We start from the raw sequence: 14,557 nt of genomic DNA, 5'->3' as shown, positions 1-14,557 counted from the left end.
GCCTGATATTTAAAACTGTTCTATGCAATGAGGCTGTACAACAAGACACAGGTACTTCACTAAATTTACTTCTGATGGAATAACTCACCTGTTATCACACATCGTCAAATAGCAAAGGCATCACAAAACGTTCACAGCAACCCACCATTAATCTGGCACATCCAATGACTTCCCCAGGAAGTGAAAGTTAAACAGTTACTATGCAAACGAGAAGAATACTACCTGCCTTTTGAGAGAGCATCAAGACCAGCCTGCTACTGATAACCGCCCCATGTAGATAATGTACCACTATCGAAGGACGTGTGGAGAGGTCCAATGGTCTATATGGCATGGACCACTCTCCCCTCCCCCTTACTGGGATTTTCTGTAATGGAGGAGCCAGTCGCATGGCTCACCTAATAGCCACCACTCTACCTGAGAAAGGCCATAAAACCCCAGGAAATACGTCCCCAAAACAGTCCATCCAGGATATTGCCATAGAGTGGGAAAGGTGGTCTACCTCTCCCATACTCCCTTGGGTTTGCTAAAGGAAAATACAGGCTGGATCAGGAAACTATAATCATTGTTACACGAATGGGGGAAGGGAGCGGGCCAACATACATGATTTGAAACCCCTGTGAGAAACAAGGTGGTGTCTCACCCACTAGTCCCCAGGGATCTGTCAACCAGGTAGCCAGGACACGGCCTTCGCTTTTGGTTCCATTTCCTGGGGGTGGACCAGTGCGGCTGGATCACCTGGGTGAGGGGTCTATTGGGGGTGGGAGTGGGACGGCGTACTGTGAGACGTGGTATCCCCTTCCGTGTAACACCTTTACCCCATCCTACCAGATAGTATATTTAGAAACCCTACCCCCCTTTTTTTTACAACACTTTCTCACGGACAGCCCGCTATGAGAGAAAACAGACTAACACCTGAGCCGTACACCTGCCATGTCCCATGACTATGGCCAGGCGAGATCAGGCAATTATCGACAATCACTCACATCTGACTTCCATTACACTTCCACATACAAATAAAATGCAGAGCACAAGAGCACACTTTGTGTGAGGTAAAGCACACGAGGAAACAACAGTTTTGAGATGGCAGCAGAATGAGGAAAAACAGCAAAACAGAAGGGGATCACAAAAAGGGACCTTTTCGACAAGGAACCATTAATTTCCTGAACCCTCGAGAATAGAAAGCGTAAGACTTGGAAACCAGGCTGAAGAATCCTGCATTGTGTGTTACAGATACCCAGAACTCTCCTGTGTCAAAAACAAGGCGGGGAGAATTACCAGCCGCCGTGGAACCATCCTTGGCTCCAAGAACAAAGCAGCGTTGGTGAAATCAATACAGCCGGTGACTTGGGGAGACCGATACAAGACTGGTCTGTGTTGAAGCCAAGGTTACAAACAGCAACATTGTATGGCGAGCGCTGGAACAAAAATTGTTAAAACACATATGACAAGAAGAGTAAAGTTGAATTGCTGATGAGTGACTGAACTTTAAAAAAAAAACAATATACAATACGTTTGACAGAGTGGTCCGGCACCACATGGGTGCTCAATCGAAGGTCTTTGTAAGGTATCCAGCTGAAAAGTGAAAGGGTTGTAGAGAATTGTGAATCAAAATGGTCCTGTGATGGGTCAATCAAAATCCTGCACACAATCGAAAGTCTTTTGATTTTGATACAGTAAAGAAAGTTTGTAGTAAAGTAGATAAAGTCTTTTGATGAAATAAAGAAATTTGGTCTGAGCCTGGCAGAGGGAGAACAATTGAATGTTTTGTGTTAAAGTGGGTCTGAGCCTTGCGGAGGGGGACCCGGGGTGAAGTGTAAATCACCAGAGAAGTTGTATATTTGGTCCGAGACCATCGGGGGGAGACCAATTGAAGATTTTGTGTTAAAGTGGGTCTGAGCACAGCAGAGCGCGGCCCGGATTGAACAGTAAATCACCCGAGAAGTTGTATATGTGAAATCCTAGAAAGAAAGGAACTTTAATGTTTGTCGTGTTGCATCAGGCCCTCTGAAATAAGAGGCTTTGAATGGCAAAGAGACTTTGACACAGAGGTCCCTGATGTTGAAGTTTTGAACTGCTTCCTCGTGCTGCAGAAGCCCGAGAGTGTGCTAAGCTGGAGTGTGCCGCCTTGTCCCATGCTGAAACGGTGGGGGAGGGAAGCCAACGGCTTGAATATCCTGACATGTTATTTCTTGAACACTTTTCTTTTACATATCAATGTGTCCCACACTATTTGTATTTAGAAGTAATGATTGGCAATAGCTTTATTAGTATAGGCCCTTCTATTTTTGACAGACTCAACTAAGACTGTGTTATTATTTGATGGTCGTAGCTTGTTTCAATCTTTAGATTTAGGTTTAGATAGGCGTTTTTCAAACCCAATTGAAGTTCAATAAACACTCTTGGGCTGTGATCATTTGTGCTTGTTTTACTGTTTGATACCAGGCCTTCCTTACACCGCCCAGCAAGATAATGCAGGAGAACCCACAGCCCTTGATCATAGGAGGGGAGAAAGTACAACACTGCCCCTTCTTAAAACAATATTTGTACCTGTACTTGCCCAGCCCCAGATCCAGACCACCCCAAATAAGATTTCAGAATCCAGAGTACACAGAAACTATCAAATTAAAAGAAGTCTTACTTCACTGACCCAGGGATGAGAGTTGCAGGCAGGCAGAGGCAGGAGCAGCTGCTGGGATTCCAAATGGCTGCTCTACCTGATGTAGACTCTGTTACAGTAAATCCCACCCCTAGTCAGACATAGTAAGGAAGTAGAATTAACCAGTCATCAGCCAGACCACTCCTACCTTCCCAGGTGCAGCATGTTGCAATACGAGTCAACTCTGGACTGGCTTTAAAAGAGGCAGCTCCAGTCAGTAAGTGGTTGGAGGAGAAGAAGGAATGATCGTTTGAAGCTGGAGGATAGAGTCTGGTGCAGGAGAAAGGCAGTGCCTGGAGAGCTGAGTGGAGCAGACAGGGGTGGAGCAGGGGAATGGGGGAGAGACCAGTAAGGCAGAAAGAGTGGAGGGGGTAGGTAAGATCTGAGTGGAAGGAAGGAAGGGAGGAGTGGGATTAAAAGTAAGGAGTGAGAAAGGTAAATTATGAGCAGCAGAAAGATAAATAATACAAGAAGGGGGAATTAAAACCAAAAGTGGAGGAGTGAGAGGTAATACCAGAGGGAAGGCAGATGGAAGAAAAACCTCGGGAGCTGTTGAGCTAGTTAATTCGAGCAAAGGAGGTTGAAGAGAGCGAAGTTACCATAAGTTTCTAGAGGGAAACTAAGGAGGTTGAGCGGAAGAAACAAACTGAGGAGGTTGAAGAGAAGTTACCAAAGGCTGATAGCATGAGCATTGCAGTGGTTGAGGAGGAGATGAGATCTGAAGAGGTTGGGAAGGGCCTTATGTGGTCCTACTAGAACCCACTAAGGGGGCAGGAGGTCGAAGAGGCGATCAAAAGGAAGGCCGAGAGGGAGTCAAGAGGTCAGTAGTCAGTATCCCACTATAGTGACTAAACATCAGGAACTAGTAGTGTTTGAGGCATTCTACAGGGGTGGAGGTGTAACCTGCAGAAGCTCTCTGGCTAGAAGAATACCTGATACACTCCAAGAAGCCACAAGCTTGGAAGGTCAAGCTCCGGCAAGCTCGGGAGGAAACACAGAAGTTAAAGACGGAGGAAATGAAAGAAGTGGAGGAAGGTCAGGAAGGTGGCACACAAGGGGTGAACAAGCTGGGCCCCAGAGGGATGAAGATGGGACAAAAGGAACATTAAAGAGTGGGAGTAAGAAAGGAGGGTCCCGAAAGGTTTGGAGGAAATAAGGAGCAGTAAACAGAGGCCCCAGACACAAAGAGGGGAGATGGGGCACATATTTCAGAAAGCATTGAAAACCCATTTGTTTAACAAAGTCTAGGGGCACTTAAGAAGTAACTTGCCTCTTCTTGCAGTAATGGTCGATGCTCTAATGAGATCTGCAGCCAGGTGCAGTTAATTCTGCCTGATCCACATGGTATAAGTGAATCAAATCAAATCATAGGGGTGAAGAAGGCTGGAAGGCAGAGAATTTGGGCATCTACTCCCCTTTCCACCCATCCTTTCTCGACTACCTCATCCCCTGAGAATACACCCAGGAACCTAAGTGATAATGGGGCCGGGTGGCATCCCAACAAAATGTGGTGTGTGCGACCCCCAAGGACTCCTGTCCGGGTGGCATCCCATGAGAAGAAGTGTGCGGGTCCTCCAAGCCAAATGAACACTCATGCCGGGTGGTGTCCAGGTGAGAAGCAGGGTGCGGGATCCCCAAAATACAAGAGACTTCTCTTGGGTAGCCATGGAAGAACCTTTGCATCTCCGTGCATACTTTTCTACCCCGGTTTTCTTTTCTGCCCTATTTGGCCACCTTGATTCAGTTGGCATATCTTCAGTTGGGGCAATCATGTTTCCCCCTCTCTATTACAAGGAGATATTCACTCGCATTCCCAACCGATTTTCATCAGCATATTATTTCACCCTCACATTTGTAATTCCCCTAATAAATCACTTGAAAGCAAATCTCATTGTGTACGTCTTATCCTTCACTTGCTCAGTGACCATCCTGCTAGTAGCCATCACCCAGTCTCCTTCGAACAACCAAAGTCTCAACAGCGAACAACCCGTGATGCTATAAGCACAGTGAGAGGGCACCACTGTCGAGAGAAAATGATCTACAGATAACAAGCATTACCACCAATGACTGAAAACACTGCAGTTCAGAGCCACACAAACCACAACCAAGAGCAATCTGCACCCACAGTTAAATCACCATGCACCCACTGTCACATTGGAAACCCCTCTTTCGGGGCTCTGGGGACCATGGGTGCCCACTGGGCATTCTAAGATCTAGCTGGAGACAGAATATGGAGGATTCTCAACACCCTCCCCCCCGGGTTTGACCTATGAAGACTACCCATGGTTAGTGGGTAACAATATCACAGCATGACAAATTCCCTAATCCTGTGTGCCCAATGTATGTTTATTGGGGTAGGAGGGTGGCACACAGCCCGAGGGTGAAAATATCTCTGACTGCCTGGTGCCCTAAGCAATGGCAGAGAGATATTTGCTGGTAGGAGTGTTTTCATGGCATTGACCCTTGCTCAGGAGAGCTAACCACATGCCTGACCCGTACTCTATGCAAGGGAAGAAATGCTTGATGGTAGATTAATAAAAAGCATGCTGTGCAGTAAATAGCCATGCTGGGTGCTATAGGCCAAGATATTAACATGTAGTAAAGAACCGTGTTGAGTGCTATATAGTCCAATATACTGTGCAGTATAGAACTGTGCCGGGTGCTATAGGCCAATATACCATGCAGTAAAGAACCATGCATAGAGACGGCACAGCACACCCACAGACCAGCAAAAGCAACTGGCCCAGACAACCTTTAAAGGAACAAATCGGTGTGAAAATCTATGGCAGGGTTGAACAACAATCTTTCCATAATGACAAAACTACAGCGAACATTCACGCTGTGATTTCAGACAACCTAAACTTGCTTGTCCTAATTGGAACCTGGATACCTAATGACTACACAACACATCTTCTTTCTAACTTATCAATATTCTGACGTGCCAGTTTTTCCTTCTTCCTGCATCCAACAAGAAAGATTTTATTTGGCACACAGATAAGGCTAAGATATCTACAGCAATAAGTGTCCAGCAAACAAAACATATGGTAAGAACTGAGGTCAAACTGAAATTCGAGGAGAAGAGTTCAGGTGTCCTTCGGCATAAACACAGCATCCTACCAAGGGACGGGAGAGTTGCAATGCTCCTCCATCCCCTCACTCCCACTGATATATCCAGAGCAGACATGATAGGATGGGGGAAGCTCAACATTGCTGCCATACAGCAACAGGCAATGCAACCAATCACTCATCTTCCCAGTCATCATAGAATGAGAACAACGCTCAGCACACAGAATGGAACAGGCACCAATTCTTCTATTTTTGCCTAATGGTAACTTGCCACCGATGCCTCGGGGCGACATGATGGTTCCAGGCAGCACAAGTGTCAAGCTGGCCCCAAAGTTCACACAAGCAAAACTCATCATGTTGCCCCGAAATGTCATGCTGGGCCTGACTCCTCCCCATGACAGTATGCCCTCCATCTCCAAAGCACTGGCTTTATTAGGAAGCTGTGAGGGAAAAGGAAGGATCACATGGGAGGAACCAACAAGGAATTCGGGTTCCCAAGACTCTGTGACTAGCCGAGCAACCCCTGCAGGGAACCAAATACTGAAGATGACAACACACCAGTATCAAGGGTTGGGGATAGAAGCATCGAGTAAGGGATCTTACTCCAGAAGTAAGTAAACAATCAAAGCTGAAGGGGACAGGACTAATCATCAGTAAAAGTGAAATGAAAACTGGGAACTTGGTTTTACGGAGAAGAACATGCTGGAGGAAAGTGAGGACAACCACACCATAGGAACTAGGCCTGGACAAACGTATTTAGTCAAACCTCAAAACCACCTGAGTTTTGAGGGTTCCGACCAAGTTGAATTTCGGATAAACATTTTTGGGAGTGCAACCTAGTTTGACCATATAGCCTATAAATGGGCGCATATGGTTGGGGCTCATTTTCAGTCTCCGGCAGCTGTCAGAGAGGCAAGTTTAGGAAATGTAGGGTAGAGTTAGAAAGCTGGAGTGGAGTATTTGAGAAGTAATAAAGGTTGTGGGAGATGCTTAGTGACTGGGGACTCTTATAAACTCATTTTGCTCCGTGGCGTAAGGTGATGGAAAGTTATAAAAGCCGTTTTTTAAGGCTTTTCCAACTTTCATTCATGCCACGCCATGTTTTGGTCAATTTGTATGTTTGTATAGTGGATAAGAGGGGTGAAATGCAACTTGCGCAACTTGCAGTTCTGTCGCCTCCGTCCTCTCTGCCATACAAATGCCCAACATTTGTGCCGGCATGCATTTTCATGCTGACTCAAATGCTGGGCATCCCTATGGAGCCCGCCGGCTTTATCCACCAGCATAAAGCAGTCAGACTCCGTAGAGATCCATTGTACACTCTGCCTAGAATGCGAGCATGGCGGTCAGCATTTACAATTACAATTTAAAGCTGCCTACCAGCATGGAAGGCAGCATTTAATTGTAATTGTAAATGTTGCCAGCCAATCGAGCATGCTAGGCAGCATTTTCTCTGCACGGCGGATTGCAAATATGCAGGTCAAAAGGCAGCGTAAATGCGTGTACACCACCCTTTGCCCTGCATATTTGCGCTCTTATGTGCAAATTACCAAAATGTGATGACGGGCAGCCACCTATGTGCATTTCTACACGTAACCGCTCCTCCCGCCAAATTACATTCAAGAGCAAAATGAGCTCTATACAGTTAGATTTAGAGTAGGTTTTGTATTCTCTGTGTGACACATTCAGTGATTTCAAGTGGGTGAACAACACAAGTGTCATCAGGGGAGTCTGAGGAGAGGGAATCCCTGAGAGTTAGAGCAGCTTGGATGACCATGGGAGACACAAATGCAAATGAATTTCAATTTTGAGGGGCACATATAGATCTTAGCCCTGATCTGCCCTTCCCCGGCTCTTCTTGTTACTGCACTTGCACGATCCGAATGTTGTAAGGCCTAGTGGGGCCGTTATTGTTGTTTTCTCCTCTTTCACCCCCCTCCACCTTTTTTGTCTTGTGGCACCTGGAAACACTTTTTGCTGTATAGGCGCCATACAAATGTTCAATAAAAAAAGAAATAAATAAAATGACACATATGCCTCAAGAAAAAAAATGATGTCCAGCTTGTGCTTCAGGCTTGGTTTAGGAGGAGTAGGTAATCTCTGAGGGCATCTGGTGCATCACTCAGGATTATGTAAGTTTTGAGGGAGAAAGTATCTGACATTCAGTGAGGCCTGGCATTCATCAGCCAGTTTCTCTTTTGCTTTAAGTGAGAAACCAAGACATGGGCCATTTGAGATCACTTGCAAGGAAGAGCCGTGACTACCAGAGGAAGCTTGTGCTAGACACATGCGTGATTTGGGAGGGAAAAAGCAAGATTCAGGAAGGCAGGAGATACTTCACTCAGTGTTCATGTCTTTTAAGTGAGTGAACTAAATTCTTTACATCATGTGACACTTGGGAGGAGGAATAGGAGGGAAACCCTTGGGTCAGCTTGTGAAAGACTCACAATCATAAGATTATTGAGCCAGAATGTAGCTTAAAATCTGAGCGACGGGATATACACTAGCATCTTAAGGTTTGTCTCTTAAAGTAAGCAAATGAGACATCTGCCATTGGGTGTCACTTGAGGGGAGAAACAGGAGCAGCAGAGAATTCTAGAGGGCACCATGTGTGAGATTCCTACTTGCATGATTTCTGAGGGGGAAGTAGCAGAGATTCATGGAGGTAAGAGATATACCAATCAGTACCAGTCTCTTAAATTGAGTAAACGAGACCCTTAGGAAGAGGACCAGGAGAAACCCAGAATCCCTGTGGGCTCCTTGTGCAAGACTCACACTAGTCTTTCTTTAGGGAGAAAACAGCAGAGTTTCAGGCAGGCAAGAGATTCAGCAGTCAGTGCCCGTCTTTTGAAGGGAGAGAATGTGAACGAGACACGTACCATCATGTGACACTTGAGAGTCTGAGCAGAGAAACCCTGAGAGCAGCTTGTACGAAAATCATACTTGCATGATTTCTGAGGGAGAAAGTAGCAGGGATTCCAGGAGGCTGGTAATACCATTCAGTGAGTAAACGCCACATTTGATCAACATGTCTGGAGCACCCAAATGAGCCAAAGGCAGGACAGGACATGCTGCTTTTCATCTTTTCACATCTGCAGCAGCATTGACTGTGTGCACTGGGGATGACAGAATTGCACTTGGTCAATTGAAGGTATCATCCAATTCACATTCCTTACCACTGTCACAAGTCGCTCTGGAGTACATGCACTGGTATTGCACCACGACGACGAACATCTGCCACTGCACTTTCAGTTCCATCCATTATCTCAGGGAAGGAAGTGGAGAGGGGGGCAGATCTTATCTACTGAAGCTTAGGGAAAAATAACACATGATTTAATGAATAACAGGAAATTTGAAAATTCCAGGTCTCTCTCTCAACCGCCTCGGTCCACTGACAAGTCAGACAATGATGCTGATGATGACACGGATGATGGACAAGATAAAGATTATGACCATCATAGTTTAGGCAGGAATGCGCACTGCTGCTAGAAAGCTGTCACACTGAGGAGGAGAATCACAGCACAGGAAACACACACCTCACCTGTGCACAGTCTCTTTGAGAAACAGCCTTTCTGTCACTGATCAGAAAGTACATAAAATGGCCTGGCATCTAGAACAACACAAATGGTACTGGAGGCTTCCAGCCCTTTAATATGAGGTAGCAATACCCTTCAGATGGATGGGGTTGCAGAAGTTACTCAAACATCAATAATCGAAAGGAACCTCTAAGTATACGATCCATACTTGTCTATAAGAGTGAAGAAAAGTGATAGGTTTATTAACATCAGGTGGGGCAACTAAACCCTCCCCTTTAACAGGTCACTATGAATGTCACTAAATACATGACCTCCCATTGGCTACACAAACTATAGGACCCTGAATCACGCGGCCCCCTGCCATTGGTTGGCACTCTAACCTCTGTCAGAACTTTTCCACCTATGTTAGGAGCACACAGGCTGGCCTTCCAGGTGCTGGTGAGCTAGTCTTAACCATAGCTTCCCACCAATTAGCATATTCATCTATCATCACCTCAGCGGTCTGCTGTCAATTAAGGCTTTGAACTTGTCCTTGGGAGTGTTCCTTTGCTCTGGAGAATTCAGGGGAGTGAAGGCACGCTCTGCCCTCATGCATAGGTGTGACCATCATGTTCGACCAACTTCATCCTTCCACGTGACTGAAGACCACAGAATCGAGCCCTAGTGTATTTAAAATACTATTTTTAATAGACCTCTGACGTCTTCCTTGTTTTTGGCCATGTCTTCTGAACAAGAGTTTTGTTCTGTCACACGATTTGTATCCAACGTCTAGTCACTCCAGCCTGATAAGACCTTGGCTACTTGGCTCATCCAGTCTCACCTTTCTCATATCTGCCTCTGTAATTAAATTGCTTTTTTCTAACTGCAACACACTGGAAATGAGGCCTTCTTTCTCTGGTCCAGCTCTGCTATAATACGTAGTGGAACCATCCATTCTTTACTCACTTCTCTCTCTCTAAATATATATATATATATATATATATATATATATATATATATATATATATATATATATATATATATATAGCACATGCCACAATCTATGAATACTTAATTTGCTTGCATTTCTTTGCATCTGTACACATGTAAAATAACTTGATATCTTCATCGTTTCTGCAGCATAAGCTTCTTCATCTTGATCCCAAGATGAGACTTATCTTTGACACTTTCTTGATGCCTTATAGAATATCTGCATCCTCTTGTCTCTGCATCTCTTCTATGTACGTCAGCTCGGCTCTGCGTGACGTCACCATTCCTCTCTGCCATTCATTGGTCCTGCTTCTTCTGGGATTTCATTCAAATGGCCATCATACTGTCTCCTATGCAAGTATGGCTTTCTCAATGGGAACCTTGCCTCCAGGATTCGCCTCTGTATCAGTATTTTCACTGGTACTGCACATGTCTCACACTCTGGTTCTCAACATATAGGCAGTATGGGCAAAGTGGTTGAGGTGGGGGTACTTGGCTACTTCTCTACACTCCCCCCTCTCTGCGATTCATCGACCACTCTCCCTTCATCCTTCATATCTAGACGTCCTTGTCTGAAGAAATGCTTCTTTGGGATCCATATCTTTATGACTCCTTTCAGACATCCAGCTGATTTCACATGCTCATCCTTGTTCCAAGTCATGAGCATGCACTGTCCACTTGGACTGCAATAGATCCACTTTCCCGCATATTTCTTATAGTTCTTCGGATACAGGAACTTCATTCCCTCAGGTGCATGGATGCTGGCCTTCACAAAGTCTTATTTCGTCTTCTGTCTAATCTCTGGCCTTCCATCCTGATCCAACATCAATCATTATTTTCATCCCTATGACTTTCTTTGCTGTCTTCTTGCATTGTGTGATTATTATCTTGATCACACAAAATCCGAGCAACACCAACACAATCAGGGCTCCAAGGAACTTGAACATATCTGCCATCCATTATGGAACCCAAGAAAAGAGTGATCCAAACCAGCTGTCATCAGCAATGTCTTCTACTTTGTTTATCATCTGGACGTGTAGCTTTGTTAGAATCTCTATGGCCTCTGTCTCTAAGGTCCCATTCTCGTCATCATGAGAAGGTATGAACGTACAACATGATTCTCTGATTTTTGCACAAACACCTCCATCCATAGCTGTGATCATGTCCAGGACGTATCTATTCTGAAGAGTCATCAGTCGTATGACTCTCATCTCTTCTCTGATAGCATTGAATTCCTTTACGGTAGCGTTAATTGTTTGCAGCAATTCCCATCTGGTAATCTGCAGCCATTTGGTATTTGGTCCAACCTGGATTCTCGGCATGAAGATCAATGTGAATACTGACGAAGTCTGGCTGAACAGTCTGTGCTCGTAAGGAATGGAGTCAAAAGCTTCTATTGATTTAGCTGAGAAGTAGTTCTCGCCCTTCATTCGATTAATCAGCTCCACAGATCTCTTCTTCCTCATGTGAGCATCTTCTTTCGGGAAACTCTCAAGGTTCAAATCCCTTTTAGGTATCACAAACGCTGGTACATGAACATTCACTAGTGAGCATACTCCTCCCCAGACTGTGGGTAGCTTCATATACGCTCTAGATCCACAAGCACAATAATGATGCATGATCACTGCTGTCCCAATGCTCATTCCTTCTGGCTAAAAAATCTGACTACAGTTCTGATTCTCTCCAACTTTTCTTGTGCCATTGCTTCTGAAGCACAGGTTTGCACACTCCAAAGGCACTATCTACAAGGGTCCTCTTCTGTCTTCAACCAAAGACATTAACTTAGCAAGTTTCGACCATAAAGGTTTACACAGCATTTGTAAATTCTCAATAGTTGGCTGGTAGTGACCGATTATTACCTAGTCTCTGCAGATCACTACACATTCTTCCCAACCATCTGGTGATAACACTGATCCCCAGATCTGCATTTGGCCTCTGTTCTTCCATTTACGAATGTCTTCTGCAGATTTTCCTGGACTCACAACTCTTTTGTTTACCTCCCATCTGATTCCAGCTCCTTTCAATCCAGGTTTTTCGTATCTGATTACGTGATTCTTAGTATGATCTCTTAGCCTTGTTTTTGTATCCTGGACATAGTCGTCTTCATCTGGATCTGTCCATTCATTTGCTCATTTGAGATAGGCTGTTCAACCCATGAATTGGCCTCTTGTATGACAGAATGCTAGTTGTGATATGCAATGTGCTGTCTGGACGTCTATTTCAATAGCTATGAAGATCTTAGACTTCCCCATGCTATAAGGTAGTAGTGCACATACAAAGCATTCCTCGTTTGAGGTCCTTCTTCCCACTTCTTTCATATGCTGATACCATATGTTATTTTCTAAGTGTGCTGTACTATCCAGGTAACCATTCAGCTCATGATCATCCTCTCTAGCGTTTCTCTTAGGTCTTGTTCTTTTCTTATGAGCCTCTATAATTATCTCACGAAACATGTCAGCATAACTCTTTCTTATTGGACCAATCATAGAACATTCGTCAGTGGACTGGGTGTCTTTACATGTACTACCTGTGTAGGTTCACTCCTAAACAATCTCTCCTTTGTCTCTACTTTCTAGCCTGTCTCTGGTGTTCAAGAACAGTCCCCACAACACTTTTTTCTAAAGAAAGATGTCTGGTTATATTTGTCATAGACCCAGGCAATTGTACTCCATCTACTGGGATAGGAATGATTACAAAGGCTCTTGGTTGCTTAGTAGATGCCACTTCTGTACCCTCTTTCTGTACAGGAGGATACACAGGAATCCTTGTTCCATTTGGATCTACGTAGTAAGCAGTGCATACTGTGAGTGAGAGCAATATCACTATGAACAAAATACAAGTGTAAATTATACACAAATAAAACCATTTATAACAAGAGCTTCTTGCACATCGTGGACGTCTCTCATGATCTGCCGTGATAATGTTACTACTGATGCTGCCCATTTTTACTCTTTTTTTTTTAAAGGAAGAAAAAATAAACTTTAATGGGGCAACATCATGCACTTTTTCTGGAAGCTGCTGAGTCAGCTCCAAATGTTCCCTCGATCAGCTTCAGCTGGCTATATGATGATGAACAGAAGTTCCCAGTGAATGCCACAAACTGGCCTTTTACCAGAAGACATGAAGATTCTTCTTCAGCATGAAACAAAGTTTCTTAACCAGTAGACTTTTGGATCTCCTCTCTTGAAAGTCTCATTCAGTTCTCAGTGTTCTCTCAGAGTACAGATTCACCTGCGCGATGATGTATCTTAATATTTCATTAAGTGCAGCCTTATTCCTTGGATCCCTCAGGAACGTTCAGAAATCAGTTTGTCTGCCAACAAGATGCGGACATTCCTCAATCAAATAATAGAAAACTAAACTGACCAGTCTATGTGCATTATCCGCTGAAAGGGGCATTTACATTTTGCTCGCTGTACTCAGTAGCTGGAGGATTTTCTCATTGATAGCTGCATGCAATCTCCTCATGATTGGACCATTCTTAGGATCTTGCAGGAACAGATGAACGCTAGTAGTTCTCCCCACAAGTCTGCAGGATATGCATGCAAAATTAACCGGAAAATTGCAAGAACGATCCGTGAAACGTTATCATTAGGTACCACCATGGGCACCTCCAAAAAGAAATTCAGTGAGAAAGGAATCAGGGAACTGTTCCCTTTTCCAGTCATCGAAAAGGAACTCCAAATCTGCCATGCTCTCCTTTGTGATCATGACTTAAACATGTCTCAGTCCAACATCAACAAACTCCTGTGGCTCTAAGAACAAATATCTTTCCTTAACTTCTTTTTAAGTGGCTGGAAAGAGTGTCCTGAAATAGGCCACAGTCTAATGTACTTGTTATTTTTATTCAACAGCTTCTGTGTCCTTCTTCCTCGTCATAGACCTAGTCTGCACATGCTGTGGTTCTTCCCCGATGCTTGCTTCCAATGGGGGTGGGGCTGAAGAGAGTTATCCAGAGTAGATTTTCACGTCTCCAAGAAAAATCCAAGCACGTCTGCCTTGTACTTTGACTGCAGACAGTGTCACGTCTTCCACTATGAAGGGGCCATTAAAACGAGGCTCGTGCGACCTCCTAGTGAAGTTGCGATTAGGACGGCAACACCGGGGAAAGGTTTGGGAAGGCCTACATTTTCAACTCCAGTTGTTGTAGCTTCTCCTTCTGTGTTTTGAGCTGCCCCTCAGCCCTTCCGCTTGAGCTGATCAGAAATGACAGCGATACTTGAAGTCATGCATGTAAGATAATCACGTAGCTCCTTTCCTAACAATTCTGCTGTTGTCTGGGCATCACTCTACTTCTAGACAAAGGTGTGAGAGGTGTCCTCATTCGCCT

The sequence above is a fragment of the Ambystoma mexicanum genome, chromosome 1p (genome assembly GCF_040938575.1).
Source record: "Ambystoma mexicanum isolate Mex_15411 chromosome 1p, UKY_AmexF1_1, whole genome shotgun sequence".
In the NCBI taxonomy this organism is placed as follows: domain Eukaryota; kingdom Metazoa; phylum Chordata; class Amphibia; order Caudata; family Ambystomatidae; genus Ambystoma; species Ambystoma mexicanum.
The sequence above is the reverse complement of the archived record's forward strand: the minus strand, read 5'-3'. Positions refer to the sequence as shown.